The 15619-nt window shown below is 40.9% G+C and overlaps 1 long non-coding RNA gene across 1 annotated transcript; it reads right to left on the reverse strand.

Moving 5' to 3' along the window:
• Window positions 1–872: 872 nt before the first annotated feature.
• LOC143516213 (uncharacterized) lies at window positions 873–3911 on the reverse strand. The gene is made up of 2 exons (XR_013131606.1): window positions 2801–3911; window positions 873–2400 (listed from the first exon to the last, which is right to left on the reverse strand). It is a non-coding gene; the product is annotated as an uncharacterized LOC143516213 (long non-coding RNA).
• Window positions 3912–15619: the final 11708 nt, after the last annotated feature.

Consider the following 15619-nt stretch of genomic DNA (forward strand, 5'->3'; position numbering starts at 1 on the left):
CTCCAAAGAAATACCTCCCCACACCATTACTGACCCACTGCCAAACTGGTCATGCTGGAGTATGTTGCATGCAGCAAAACGTTCTCCACTGCATCTCCAAACTCTGTCATGTGCTCAGTGTGAGAACCTGCTCTCTTCTGTGAAGAGCACAGGGCACCAATGGCAAATCTGCCAATCTTGTTGTTCTCTGGTAAATGCCAATCTCCCTGCACGGTGTTGGGCTGTAAGCACAAGCCCCATTTGTGGATGTCCAGCCCTCATACCACTCTCGTGGTGTCTGTTTCTGACAGTTTGAGCAGAAATATGGACGTTAGTGGGCTGCTGGAGGTCATTTTGCAGGGCTCTGGCACTGCTCCTCCTGTTCCTCCTTGCACAAAGGAGGAGGTAGCAGTCATGCTGCTGGGTTGTTGGTGTCCAACGGCCCCACCCATGTCTCCTGGAGAAGGTCTGTGGTCAGCACCTGCAGAACCACTCCTTTATAGGGGGTGTCTTAATAATTGCCTCTCATTTTTACCTGTTGTCTGTTCCATTTGCACAACAGCAGGTGAAATTGATTCACAATCAGTGTTGTTTCCTAATTGAACAGGTTGGTGTAACTTGGAGTTACATTGTGTTGTTTAAGTGTTCCCTTTATTTTTTTTGAGCAGTGTATTATGCTTACTGATTCATCAGTACATCTTGTTAATTGTCCTGTTTATATGACTTCATTATTTGGTTGGACTTAGGACTTACATCAGTTAACTTTAGATAGATAACAACTACAATCATATCTATATGAATAATTCATGAGGACAAAATGAAAACAAAATCATAATAGTAAACTCTTATATGAGAGTTTTATTTTAATTTGGGGAATGGGAGGCACACAAACACTGAGAAGATGCAGATTTATTATAGGGCAATCCAAACTCTGTCATATAGGCATGCCATAGTCAAATCCGTGAGGGATTCATGTGAAGACATATAACAAACATGTACAGATTTAGAAGACGACAAACTCAATGAGATACTGAAGAACATTGAACAAATGTAGGCTGTAGGGAAAAGAAAGATCACCAGATTAAACAAGAAACACCTGAATACAGATAACACATGGCTACATTAACAAAACATTCTTGACAGGTGGGGGTGGGGCTACATGTCTTAAATTACATCTAACTGTCAGTATCTTTTCACACACAATCTAGAATTAACAATGTTAATGTACTCCTTGGAATAGGCAAGAAAAATAAACACAAAACATGACTGAACTCAGTTCAGTGAATGGTTCAGTGAATCTGACGTTATGTCACCTCTGTTACAGATGATACACGATCTCTTACACTCAGATATACACCTCACAATTATAGAGTTCAGGAGTTTTACTATAATAACACCCAGACATATAAAGTCAAGCACACAGCCATGCAATCTCTACAAGCAAACAGTGAGTGATAGTGAGGAAGCGGAACGAGACAAACTCAGGGGCTCAATAATGTTAAACATGACACTGTCATAGGATGCCGCCTTTGCCACCAGTCAGCTGTGAAAGTTCTGTCCTTCTGGACTAGCCCCGGGCAAGTGTAGGTGCTACTGTTGTGAAATTAAAGCGTCTAGGAGCAACAGCTGGGTCACAAAGCGCTAGACCACGCTTACAGAGTGCTGATGCAGGCAGCGTATAAAACCCGCCTATTGCATCAGTCACTGCAGTGTTCCAAACTGTAGCCGAAATGAGGAAGACAGGCACATCAAGAGCTGCTTCAGGAGCTTCATGAAATGAATTTTCATGGCTGAGCTGCTGCACACAAGCCTAAGATCACTGTGCACAATTCTCAGGTGAAGTAGGGTAAATCACATTACCAATGAACTCTGATGCCATGAATCATGATTTGGTATCTGGCAGTCTGATTGGTGAATTTGGGTTTTGGCAGATACCAGGAAATCACTACCTACAGAAGTAGTGTTACAAGTAAAATTAGAGGAAGGAAGGATGATTATCTTGGGATGTTTAGTCCAGACCCCTTAGATCCTTTAAGGGGGTAACAGCAATGCTGCAGCATGCAAAGACATTTTAGACAATCATATGCCTCTAATTAGGAGGCAAAAATTTGGGAAAAACCATTAGGTGTTCCAAAACAATAAAACTTTTGTGCACATGGTCTATGAAGATATGGTTTGAATTTAATTTGGTGTGGAAGAAATCCAGTTGCCTGCAGAGGTCAAACCTAAACCTACTGAACGCATTTGGGACTAACTGGAATGTCAATTATGAGTCAGGCCTTCACATCCAATGTCAATGCCTGACCTCACAAATGCTCTTCTGACTGAATGGGCAGATTCCCAAATGTACTCCAAAGTCTTGTGGATAGTTTTCCTGGACAAATGGAGGCTTGCATCAGACTCCACCTCTTCCAAAAGGTCCTGTTATGAATAATGAGAGTGAATTTTAAATCTGATGTGCATAATCACCTCAGAAAAGAATATATTCACAGATATATTTGTCTATTTATACTTCCATGCTTTGAGCCTGTCAAAGAATAGTGCTAGGGTTAATTGCTGACTCATTTCTATAATACACGCTTCACCCCGGGACAGGACACATGATGATGCCAGTAAATGTTAACTAGCTAACTATTACTACAAGCTGGTGCTCTTGACTTAATGAAGAATCTGAATGTAAAAATACATTGTTAGTGAAGAGCTTTGCTCATCTAATACAACCTACATCACAAGCTCCTTTTTATTGGACCTCAATGGATTATCCTTTCAATAAATTCAATTTGCAATTTGGTTAAATTTGGAAAAAACAAAAATCACTCACTGAGAATGTTTGTAGACTTCACCCCAAAAGTGGCAGTCCTGTGTGGAAATGAACTCTGTATGCAAATGTACTCTGTTGTCTATACCATCAAACTGATTACCAATGGCATTGAATTACCAGGTTACAAAAGGTTGTGGGTGTAAGGTCTTCTTCCTCGACCTCGGATGCTTCTTCATGCCTTGCGCCGAGGCAACCTGCACTCGTTGGTACACACTACACGCTGACTAGGCTGCTAGCTAGGTACCCTGACATTATTCTACAATTATTCAATGTGCAGATAAATAACAACATGTAACAACAAATAAAACCAGAAATAAACATGAAAACAGTAAAAAAATTACATTGTGTTTTGTAATCTGTAACGATTCAGAACAGCGGGAGTGACGCAAGTGCAGAATTCGGTATATTTATTAAAAGGGGAGTAAGAATAGACCAGACAGAAGAACACAATACAGATAAGAATTACACTATATAACGAAAAGCTAAATACTACAGAACGAGACAACTAAGAAAAGTTAACACACAAGGGAACATTACCGCAAGCTACATGAATGGAACGTGGAGAAACGACAAAGGGGAGAGACAAAACCAGACTACAACTAAACACAACAAAGGAAGGACTACAGTCGAACACGACGAGGTAAACATAAAAGGCTAAGCAAACTAGAATATACTAGAGACTGAAAAACTAACAACAGTGCAAGCGAAAAACCGAGACAGAATACACGGAACAGAGCGGAAGGGCAAACGAGAATGAAAACATACACTAACAGGTACAACAGAAGGAAAACTAGGAATATGAAACAGGAAGATCTATAACTAGCGAACACGAGAGAGAAGAAACCAGGAAGGACTCACATACAAACAATGACCAACACAGGAGTGTAGAACGGAAGGGTTTAAATACACAGACAACATGACGGTGAAACGAGATGCAGGTGGGAACGATGAGGACAGGGGCGTGGCAGACAGAGGGAGAAACCATGGGGACAGGGAAGCTAGGCGGGACCAGGGAGGAGGGAGGGGTTGGACGTGACATAATCACAGATTTTTTTGGTTTACATACTTTTAAGTATGTTTTTAGATGTCAAAGCCACAAATCTACCACCTGATGTTGATTCATTTACTGATGATGATGATTATTTCAGTTTAATTACTTAATTGACCAATGTTGTATTCTGTTTGTAATCAGGTGTAATTTGTTTGACCATCCATGTACTTCCTGGAAAGTATGCTACGATCGAAAGCCTGTATTGGAGTGGACTGTAGTCTATGTAATTTGTCCATAAAGGACAAAAAGGAAGGAAATGTGGAAATTTGGTGATTTCCATTTAGGTCAGGCTTTCTTAGTATACATTAAACACATCAGATATAGGTGTTAGAGATCTTTTACATATACGTGTGTTGATCATGGCACTGAAGCCATTCTCGTGACTTCAGTAGGCCTCAGATGTGTGTGTGTGTGTTCTCTGGCCTCGGCTGAGGCCTAATCTGATGTTCCTCTGGTGTTCCTAAACTGACCTCGCTGGAGACGCCAAATCTCTACTTGGAAGGGACTACGGCGACACTCAGTCTGTCATGACATCACGAGGATGCTCAGCGTGGAGGGGACATGCGTCATATGCATCTGTCAAATCAACGGTAATTATTTCATGTATTGTCCAATCACATTTGGTTGATCACCTCGTGTTCACCTCGTGGACACCGTGTGTATTGATAATTAAACGTATAAAAGATGAGAGTTCGGAATGGGGAATTAGCTCTCTTTTGCAGACGCCTTGTGCGTTTGTAACAGGGATCTCTTGGAGAAGGGTCTCTGAGCTCTCTCTGTGACAGACACCTGGCGTGTTTGTAACGGAGATCTCAGGGGGTTAATCCATGCTGTGTTGAAATAAATCATTGTACTTTATTATCTAACCCAACTGCTTCTGACTTTTATTGTGCTCACCATTTAAGGGTTTCGGAATTTCTAACACAAAACACAATGTATTAAATGACAATTGAAGACTGCATGTGTTTTGTGGTTTAATATTTGTATTTGTGCAGTTTGTGCATGCAGATGGATTAAGGGATGGGGAAAATGGTGGATGGAATTAAATCTGGATGAACCATCCTTGAGTGGAAGTTTATATTATCCCATATAACAGGTGATGTTCTGTGCTCTTTCTCCAGAAGGGGAAATAAAATGTTCTAGAAATTCCAGAAGTACTGTATTGTGTGGTCCAGATTTGAAATGGTGATAGACGAACTGTGTGCAGACTGAAAACAGCGCCAGGGTGTCTCTTTGGCCAGGGACTTTAAACAATGAGTTACCAATCATAGCTCAGCACGCTAATGAGTAACATCATGTCTCACCTGTGTAAGCACAAGTCACTATAATTATCCACTGATTTGCCTTAGTTGTATGAAGCCTTTGCACAAAAACATGAGGACTTTTTGAACAGGTAATTGAACATGCACTTTGTTGTTCTTGTATATGGTCTGGAAGGCCCAATTTTATTTTTTCTTTCTGCTGTATTATGGGAAGATGACATCCTTGAGATTGATGTAAATACTGAGCTACAGGAATACTGTTATGTTTATGATACTAACTTCAATCACACACAAAGGCAGAGCTGAGGAAAATCATTACTCAGCAAAGAGGTTAAGAAAGTGTTAATCAGACCCTCCAGAAAGTCGCGATGTTGCGATTTGCAACTTCAACGCAACTTCAAGCAAACACCGCGAATTCAGGGCGGTGTTGCAACTTCAGCCAATCACCGCAACTTTCCCGCAAATTTGACCAATCACTGATGTCGTCTTGATGTGACGTCGACAAACTCCCGCCTTACTTCCGTATATACGTTCAACAGGAGCAGACTGAAAGCAGCATGAGCGACGAAAATAACGGCAAAAAGATCGGGAAAAGCAGTATCCCTGTACACTACATGAAAGCGGGGATAAACTGTCCAGATCCGACCCGCGAATTGATTATCTATGCCCCCTGGATGATATTTAATTACTATTAGAACCGGCCCGCAGGCCACAGCCGCCCGATGGTGTTTTGCACGCACAAACACTACATTCCCCACAATGCAACGGTAGCCCGCGAAGTCACTGCAGCGCACACAAGCGGCGAGGGTCTGAGATAAAGTTTATAAGTTTAAACTTTAAACTGAGATAAAGTTTAAAGTCAGAGATAAAGTTTATTTATCTCTGATCCATATCTATGAGTTACTAGTTCGCTCTGGCGCCAACCACTGGCGATCGATCTCGATATAATACTTAATTTGTGTCCATTTTACAGGCCGCCCGGTAACAACTTACGTTCGCTAACCCCGCCCCCCCCCGTCAACAATTAATGTTCGCCACCCCCTCCAGGTTCAAACCTCACTCCAAGCGATCTTGAAAAGTTGGCAACCCTGAATAAATAGGTAAATAAATAGATCATTAAAATGGACTACTAAATAGAGGAAACCATACAACATTTACTCCCTATTGTAATGTACTCACAAAAAAGCAAAAACACACCGCAACTTCCATCACAATTTTTTTGAAAGACACCCGCAACATCAAACATTTTAGCCCGCAACAATCACAAAAAAGGCCCGCGAAATCCTGGTGGGACTGGTTAATGTTAAGAAAATGTTAATTTTAAGAAAATGTTAATGTTCTCAGTGAAAGAATTTTGCAGAATGACAGCTAACTGTTCTGCATCAGTGATAAGTATATATTTGTGAATGAATAGTAAACCATACAATTTTAACATTATGCATCATTTACTTAAAATCAGTCACAGCGTGTATCCAAATAAGAAATATTAATTTAGTTTGTTATTGTGGATTATCCATTTGTCATAGAGTACTGACCCCAACAGGACTCCAAGGGTGCACTAAATGAGAGCACAAAGACATCAGATGGGTTTCTATTTGTTTCACTGTGGCAAAAATGTCAAAATTGCCTCAATAGACAAAGATACAGTATAGGGAACAATCATGCACATCATAATGAATTCAAACAGTGTCCGAAATATAATTATATAATATTTTAAAAAATCACAATTCATACTCATTCACATTCAGAAATATTCCAACTAATAATTGCATACTTCCAATTCATTTTTAGCAAATATAGCAGCATTCACTGTGAGACAGTTTGGCATGAAAAACATGATTTGTAGTAGAAACCCATATGATAAATGTGTCTGGCATTGTGGTGTGCATATTTCATTTTGAGCACAATGTTCATGTTTCAGGTTTTTTAAGTCAGTGCTTCTCAAAACATATAAAGACTTTTGCTGATGTGTTTACCCTGTAAAAACTGATTTTGACTCAAAGCAAATTATACTTTAAAACTTCAAAAATTATGTTGACATTTGTTGTTTCTAGACATTGCCTTTTATAGACATGTACAGATATGTACATCTTAAATTCTAAACTAAACAACAAATTGTCAAAATCTACTTAATATTTCTAAACTTCAGAGCTGCATGACCAATTTGAGTTGGTACACTATCCGTTCAGTTCAAGTGGCTACTAAGGCACTTGGCAACACAACTGTCATTTCTGAGAGCTACAAGAACCACTCTCAGCTTAGGAATTACTAATATTAGTGAATACTTATAATATCCTCTAATAATGCCTCACAAAGTTGTAATAGTAAAATTGTAGACATGCTACATTGTGTAATCCATCAGTTTGCTTTTGAAATGGTTAGTTAACTAATTAGCTAAGATTAACTCACATAGCTTTCTGTTTAGCTCATATCAGCATTACAAAATGGATAAATGCTGTGGTTCCTTCATACACATTAATTTAATGAAATGCACAATGGATAAGTGTAGTTTGGCAGGTCCTGCATGCTAATAAGCTAACTTGTCTACCTAGCTAAAAGGCTAGTTGTCACGTTGAGGACCCCGGCCCCTCCCTTTTGGGCGTGTGTAAACGTGGTCCACGTGCTTTGTCTGCGTCCGTGTATATACGTGGTTAGGGTTTTGTTGTGTGATTAATAAGTCTCACCTGTGAATCGTCTCGTGATCACGTGGGGCTAATGTGGTTTGTCTATTTAATGTGCGCTCGCACAGTGTCCTGTGCTCGTCGTTGTCTATGTCTGCACGTTGTGCTGCGTATATGAGTGTTTATCGTGCGCTATTGCGCAATATCTGTTTAAAAATAAAAGTGACGTGTGTCACTTGTGACGCCACAAGAGGGATTTGTGTCTCATCCTTCACCACGACCCCACCGTCACACTAGTGAGCTAATTTGCTAGTTAAATAGACTTTAAATGATTTTTAGTTACATTAGCTTAGTTACATCAGTTGCTCTGAACATAAATAATTGCAGTTGTGGAATTTGAAGTGTAAAAATGTATTCATTTGAGTGACTTCATCTTTAAATTTGTAAAGCAAAAAAATTATAAAGCAACAGCTTTCATGGATTTTTCTGTTAAACAATTAAAACAATTAGAATACTGCATTGAATTTTTTATACCACAAATATTTTGAGATGATGTTAGATTGTATACTGTACACTTGTCATTTGAGCTATCCTGCATTAACCTATTCAGATATATTGTAAGGGATTAAAATTAAGGTCCATGTAGTTAAATTGACTGAGAAAGACCTATACAAATGTTTGCCTTATATTTATGTAATGTTTATACCCCATGTTTTAGAACAAAATATATATAATAAGCAATATACATACAACCGAGAAAAATTCAATTGAAACATAACATTAAAAATAGCCACTCTTACAGGTCCAATGCAACAGAACAGCACGAAACATTTATATATAAACACACACATGCATGCACACACACACACACACATACACACACACACACACACACACACACACACACACACACACACACACACACACACACACACACACACACAGGCTACTTTATAAAATACACCTTGCTAGTACTTGGTCATTTCTTCATGGCATGGATTCAACAATGTGCTGGAGGCATTCCTCAGAGGTTTTGGTCCACATGAACATGATGTAAAAGTGGTCTTCTGCTGCTCTAGCCCATTTACTTCAAGGTTTGGCCTGCATGTTCAGAGTTATTCTTCTGCAAACCTAGGTTGTAACGAGTGGTTATTTGAGTTACTGTTGCCTTTCTATCAGCTTGAAAACGTCTGCCCATTCTCCTCTGACCTTTGGCATCCACAAAGCATTTTCACCCAGAGAACTGCAGCTCACTGGATGTTTTTTCTTTTTCAGACCATTCTCCGTAAACCCTAGAAATAGTGAAAATCCCAGAGGATCAGCAGTTTCTGAAATACTCAGAATAGCCTATCTAGCACCAACAACCATGCCACATTCACTTAAGTCACTTAAATCAAATTTCTTTCATATTCTGAAGCTTGGTTTCAACTTCATTAGATTGTCTCAACCATGCCTACATACCTTAATGCACTGAGTCACTGCTACGTGATTGGCTGATTAGAAATTTACATTAGCAAGCAGTTGAACAGCTGTACCTAATCAAGTGGTCAGTGAGTATATATGTGTGTATGTAAAAGCTATAGACAGCCACAATAGGGGTAGCTGTAGGGAGTGGTGGAGAATGCTCAAGGTTAGATGCTTCAGACGGATACATGTAAGCAGTAGCAAACACACCACATATCATGACAGTAGATAAGAGGGAGAATAGTAGTGTTATTGAGTGTGGCAGTCCTAAATGATGGAAACATCCAATGGAAGCAATTTAAAAAGTTGCAAAAGAACTAAGAACAAAAAGGATAAATTAAGGAAATGTGGCTGTTTAATACCAATGTTGTCCCAGTGGTGATACAGACACTTGAGGCTGTCACCCTTAAGAAGAATGAATGACTCTAATAGATCCGAGGAATGACTAATTACAAATGGGCAGCAAAACCTCCAGGACTCCGGTGACAGGACTGAGTGTGAAGAAAACTTAAACGTCCACCCATTGCAAGAATGACAAGAATGCCTTTAGTAGCATTCTAGTAAAAGCTGTAGAACCCCTGATGGGTAATGTAAAAGATAATTACTTGTGCTCTGGAGTCAAAGTTCTCCTGCTAGTTTTATCTCCCTGTTCTATCTGCCCTAAAGGGTAAAGGAAAAAAAAATACAGAAAAAATATTCTCTGTTTAGATTCTGTGGGAAATAGTTGGCTGGTTTTAGTGGAAGAGAAATAGGTGCTAATTCCCAGTTCCTCTGTGGGACTGCATCAGCATGCATCACTGAGGAGCATAAATATTATCTACAGTGTCCGGACAAGACAGACAAGGCCTTTCGCAGGACAGGGCGGAGGTGTGAGAACACTGAAGATGGAGATGGAAAAGTGAATGGGCTCATGGGTTAAAAACATAAACGATTATGCATTTTCTGTATAAACACGTCTACAAATATAGTCCTTTTTCTGATCATTTAAACACTGGCATCTCCCCAAGAGAAATGTGAAGCTCAGCTATCATGGGTACATTGTGAAAGAATCATGGTACCTTCTACCACTGTGCATGATCACACCTCTCTCAAACATTCACACGCCCTTACCAAACCTGACATCTTTACACTCATTCAATCAGTTTAGATCTGCTGTGAAGTTGCCAGTTTAGGTTAATAGCAAAGGAACAACCATCTTCACATACATTCTGTTGAGGTGTTCCAGCTTGAAAATAATTATCCTGCTGGGGGTCACATTATGCCACACAAACAGAGCAAGGCACACCATCATAATTAAGCTTAGGAGAGGAAGTGTTCTATCCCAGTAGCCATTGATTACCTGCCTTCATTAGCAGACAGGCCTACTTACAGGTTGGTGTTGTGTAATTGATAAGGTCACCAGACTCAAAGAGACAGAGAAGCCTAATTAAAAATCAAAAAAAAAAAAAAAAAAAGAACTGCTGGGCGTGCCCATGCCTTAGGGAGAACGAGAACGCTATAAAGCTGAACTTGGGAGTAAGAGCACTTCAGAACAAAACTTCAATTGGCAAGCATTTGTAAAGCTAGCACACAGTCTCTCGGATGAACGCTCTTCTGACCAAAGGATGTGATTCAGGAAGGCATGCTGATATGCATTTATTTCTTTGGAAAAGACGTGTAGTTGGAGCCACCACTAGTCGGAGTGGTGAATGCTCGCAGCAGGCTGGTGTGCCACAGGGTCACATGTTCCTCTAAAATGCCATGCCTGTCTACACCAGCACCTTCCCGCTTCCTCATGTTGACATGACCGATCGATCTCACCTCCCACCACATTCATTATCTCAGCCATCTCACAGCAATCAGGGTATCCGGGTTTATAAGAGAGGAAACGCTTTCTGAAAAGTTGAGCATTGCTGAACTGCGCTGTTAAATTTTCTTTGACACATACTAAAAAGCTATGTTAGATCGTTTGTTGAACTCTGTGAATTGATTTGAACCATGTGAAATTTGTAGTATTGAGGTTTATAAGTACGAACTCATATTTTTCATATTGCAATATACATGTCAGTTCATTAAGTGTGAGCCTATTTGTGCATATTGGAATTTTTATGGTAATGTAGACAAGAGATCATTGATTTTCATCCTCCAAAAAGCCGATCACTACATCATTGGGCTTCTTTTGGACAAAAGACACTTTAGTGTCTTTTTTTTACAGTGGTGGAAAAGCAGGTATATAGACCCTGGACAAGGCCAAGAGTCGACTTTGGCTCGCTGTGGGACAGAATAAAGCATGCTGGTTTTTGGCGAGACAGGATACACTAGCAAACATTCACATTCATTGGCTGCCCAAGAGCAGAGCATAGAACACAATAAGAACCCGAGAACTCAGCCTTCAGGCCTCGGGGCAAGGGAGGGGGGAAGGGGGAGCTTGAGAAAGAGAGATGGGGGGAAGGGGCAGTTTATCATGCTGATGTAGTGAGAAATAACACAATGTTCAATGCATCCTGACATCATAAACAGACAGGCAACAGGCCAGGTGATGGAGTCATGTCCTCCAAGACACATAGGCCACAAAGCAGCGATGCCCGGGGGCTGTGTCTGACCCTCAGCCTGACCACATTACGCTGCCTGATGCAGTCACAGCCATGTCAATTAGCAACAGGCTGCTGGGAGCAGACCCAGCTAATAAAAAGAGCTGTGGATATTGTATGCTGGATCTTTTTCATTAGTCGCTGCTAAACAATTCATTTTGACAGGGTTACGAGTGCAGCTCTAACTCATTCCTCAGAGCGCAGGCTTGATTAACGCAGAGCTCAGTGGGGAACGACCACGCAGCTGCTGATTTAAAGCCTCACACACCACTGTTTTTAAATGGTGTCACATCATTACATTTTTATGCCTCTACATCGATTTGTTTAGTGAGCAACACAAAGTTCATTGTGGTTTAAAAGGGAATAAAATGTACTCAAAGCATGCTACCAACACTAGGATTATGCAATAAAAAGAATTTTCACATCACATCTTAAATCCCATTCCTTATATCATTGGATCGAATGACTGCAACGCACTTGTGTCTGCCTTCAAACAGTCCCACAGCCAACAACCACAGTCCTTATAATTCCTCTGTTTAATTCAAATCAAATCAGATTAGTTATAATATCTCTGGCATGTAAGATTAGTATTGTGGGACTGAACATGCAGGGCAAAACCCTTGTACTCGTATTGTACTTGGCCGTGTAAGCCAGAAGATAAAGATGCAGTCCTTGTTTGCTTTAATGTCCGGGTGGCAGTGTGAAAAATGGATTGCAGGGCTCGGGTTAAGAGGTTCCGGTAGAAATGAAAAGTATAGCAGAGCATGAATGCTGGCCTGAGCAGCAGACACGGCGATCAATAACAAATTAAACGATCACATGAAGAGAACAAGATGTGGCAACCACCTGGAACAAAGTTATTGTATTAAACCACAGCGCGTGCCTCTCGAGACACCGTCAATACCAACAGTACACTCTCATGACAAATGCTGTATGAATTATTTGGAGAAAAAACAAACATTACACAGAACTGCATACCATACAACCTATTATTCCATTATTGTTCTACAGCTATCATATCTATCACACACTTTACATGTTTTCTTTTTACAATAATAATTTTACCGTAATAACGCATTTTTTTATTTTATTTTATTTTTTTTAAGTAAAGTGTACTGAAGCCACCTGGGTGGAATGATAAAATTGTGTTAATGAAAGTCATCAGACAAATGTTGGGTTTTGTGCTGCTGTTATTAAGTGGCTCTGGTCCTGAAAGGAGCATCAAAAATACAGAATAGCAGGAAGGACAGGAAAACCATTTCCTCCCGGGAGTTAGGTTCGGATTCCAGATGGAGCTGTAATGGCCATTTTCTGAGGCGCACGCCCCGAGGCACCAACGGCCATGTGCACACAGCCATGAACTTGGCAGAAGAAGACAAGCTCTAAGAAAAGGAAAATCTCAGTTCACACCTAGAAATGTAACACACTGATGGAACAGCAAGATTCAGTTAATATGACACTCGGAAATCAGGCCTGTCCCATGGTGACGAAGTGGAAAATCTGGATAATCGCTTCATGGACTTTATAGTCTTAAAAGGATGCGAGGAGAAAAAAAAAGGCCCGTTTGGACTTCATGAATCATTCATACTGCTGCGTTCGACGCCTTTGAAGACTTCCTTTCTCCACCCTACACACTGTATCCTGCCCTCCTCCCTGCCTCTCTCTGTCTGCTTTGAAGTGGGGCTCCCAGGTGAAGCTGAACTCCGCTGAAGGCACATGTGGGCTGTTGGCGTGGCGATGAGCGATGTCTGTCTCGGCCCAGAAGCGACGTACTCAGAAAGCTGTCCATATTCCCCAGGCACAAGAAGGACATGTAATGGATGCTGTTTGGGTCACACCTCTTAAATAAAGCATTAGGTCAGATTAGAGAGCTACCCCCCCCACCCTCCCACCCCACTACCATCACCATTTCCTGTGTATATATATATTTTCCCTCTCCCTCCATTTTTTTCCACAGAAATTGGTGGAAGGAAGCGGGGGCCAGTAAACAATAATGCAGACGGTCCATTATGGAGAGCGAGTGCATTTTGTACTCCACGGTCCACAGTGGGTGCACAAATGTAATAAACAGCTCAGTCGCAGTTTGGGACGCAGCGGATTTGCAGGGAAAATGGACTAGATTAAAGATATATGCACGCAGGTATTGAGATGGACAGAGTCCTAAATTACAGCCTACTGCACCAACTCCATGAGCCCGAGCAGAGACACACATGCACACACAAGTTTAAATGTGAAATGGAACATCGTCTTGGGTGTTTACCGCTTCCAGTGGCCCTGACACTCTATGATACGGCCAAGTGCAACTGAGAAAGTGAAAAAGTTTGCGGAGCAGAAACACATAAAACTCTTAACAGCTACAGAAACACACAAGGCCTCTCTGGAGCTACAGCAAACTGTCCGAGCAGAGAGAATGCCTCAGGAAAAAGAAGAAATCCATACAGGAATGTGTGAAATCCATAGGTTAATAACACAATGGGGAGGAATCCTGACATACAACACTAATTGAAATCTGATAGGCATCCTGAAAGATTTATTTCACGACCGCCCACACCCACACTAACACCAACACTCTTCAGACATGCCAGGCTTTGGCGGCCCTTCTCACTGTAACTGCTTTCCACTTCCCCGGACTGAACCAACGCCTAATAGAAGTGTGAGTGCCCCCATTGAGCGGATAATAGAATACCTAGTGATGTCAAGGCCTGGTGAATCACACCCATAGAGATCTCCTCAGGCACAGTGATCAGAGAGACAGCACCTGCATGGCACAACATCTAAGAAACATAAGGCATAATAAAGGAAAGTAAATTTCATGACATTTGAGCAGTTGAGGTGAATGTGACACTAAGGGTCAATTATAGAGTCATCTAAAAAAAGCCTATATTTTGTAAGCTGCATCTCAATCCTTGGTCTATGAATAATTAGATTTCAAAGAGCCACTTAATCCTTGGTCCTCTATAGCAGAATCTTATAGATTTTGTTGCATGACTTTACCTAGTCAGGTACTGTAACACAGAGGCCAGTCAGTCAGAATGAATTTCTCAGTGACACGAAATGCAGGACTGTGTTTGGATTCAAGGTCAAATCTGAGCATCTGGGGCTTGACATGTTTACAATTCAAAGAGGTAAACATGTGTGCACAAACACACACACACACACACCTGGAGTAATTGTGATAGAGCACAGGATAAACTCAGGAGTAAACAGGGAGGAGGAAGTTAAGGACCTAGGATTGCAGGACAGTCATAAATCAGTGAGCAGAGGAGATGATTCTGCCACTGTAACACTATCAGCAGTTAACAGCCTCATCCAGAGTGGGGAGAGGCTTTCATCACAGTTCCCTCTACACACACAGGTCCATATGTATGCTCAAAATGCACCCAAGCACATACACAAGCATATTCACTGGCATCACATCACTTTGTTGATTAACAAAATATAAGCAAGAATCTAAAGCAGTTTATAGTAGGACGATTCGTTCTCCTCTCTTTCTCTCTTCTCTCATTTCATCTCTATAGTGTGTCAGGACTGTATAGGACTCCTAAGCACACATTTGTTCTACTCACACTAAGCTACACTAAGTAAGCATTTCTTACTTATCTTACTTAGTAAATTTAGTTAAAAACACACACTGAAACACACACACAGGGAAAATCCATAGACGTTCTGTCCCTGTTCCTCAGAAGGTGAAATTTCCAGGTTGCTATAACACGATTACTCCACAGTCTATAAGCACTGGTGCAGCTGAGCTAGAGTGTGTCTGCAGAGCTCATGCAAAGACCACACACGGCCCTGCACTGCAAGTATATGCTGCATTACAGTTCTCACATCGACAGGCTGACACATCCATC

The sequence above is a fragment of the Brachyhypopomus gauderio genome, chromosome 6, assembly GCF_052324685.1.
Source record: "Brachyhypopomus gauderio isolate BG-103 chromosome 6, BGAUD_0.2, whole genome shotgun sequence".
Lineage (NCBI taxonomy): Eukaryota > Metazoa > Chordata > Actinopteri > Gymnotiformes > Hypopomidae > Brachyhypopomus > Brachyhypopomus gauderio.